The 247-nt window shown below is 53.8% G+C and overlaps 1 protein-coding gene and 1 long non-coding RNA gene across 17 annotated transcripts in view; both read left to right on the forward strand.

The window, feature by feature from the left end:
* The window catches only part of LOC116695664 (uncharacterized), an 813,105-nt gene that overhangs the window by 672,114 nt on the left and 140,744 nt on the right, over positions 1-247 (forward strand). The window lies entirely within an intron of this gene.
* LOC116695586 (unconventional myosin-XVIIIa) overlaps positions 1-247 on the forward strand; it is a 157,236-nt gene that overhangs the window by 118,182 nt on the left and 38,807 nt on the right. The gene's annotated exons all lie outside the window — the stretch shown is intronic.

Raw genomic sequence — 247 nt, forward strand, 5'->3', positions numbered from 1 at the left:
AGGAGGCATCCTTACCAGATGCCCGAACCACGTCTACTGGCTCCCTGTGATGCGAAGGAGCAGCGGCTCTACTCCGAGCTCCTCTCGGATGGCCGTGCTTCTCACCCTATCTCTAAGGGAGACATCAGCCATCCTCCTAAGGAAACCCATTTCGGCCGCTTGTACTCTAGATCTCGTTCTTTCGGTCATGACCCAGCCTTCATGACCATAGTTGAGGGTAGGAATGAAAACTGACCGGTAGATTGAG

Source organism: Etheostoma spectabile, chromosome 9 (genome assembly GCF_008692095.1).
Source record: "Etheostoma spectabile isolate EspeVRDwgs_2016 chromosome 9, UIUC_Espe_1.0, whole genome shotgun sequence".
Lineage (NCBI taxonomy): Eukaryota > Metazoa > Chordata > Actinopteri > Perciformes > Percidae > Etheostoma > Etheostoma spectabile.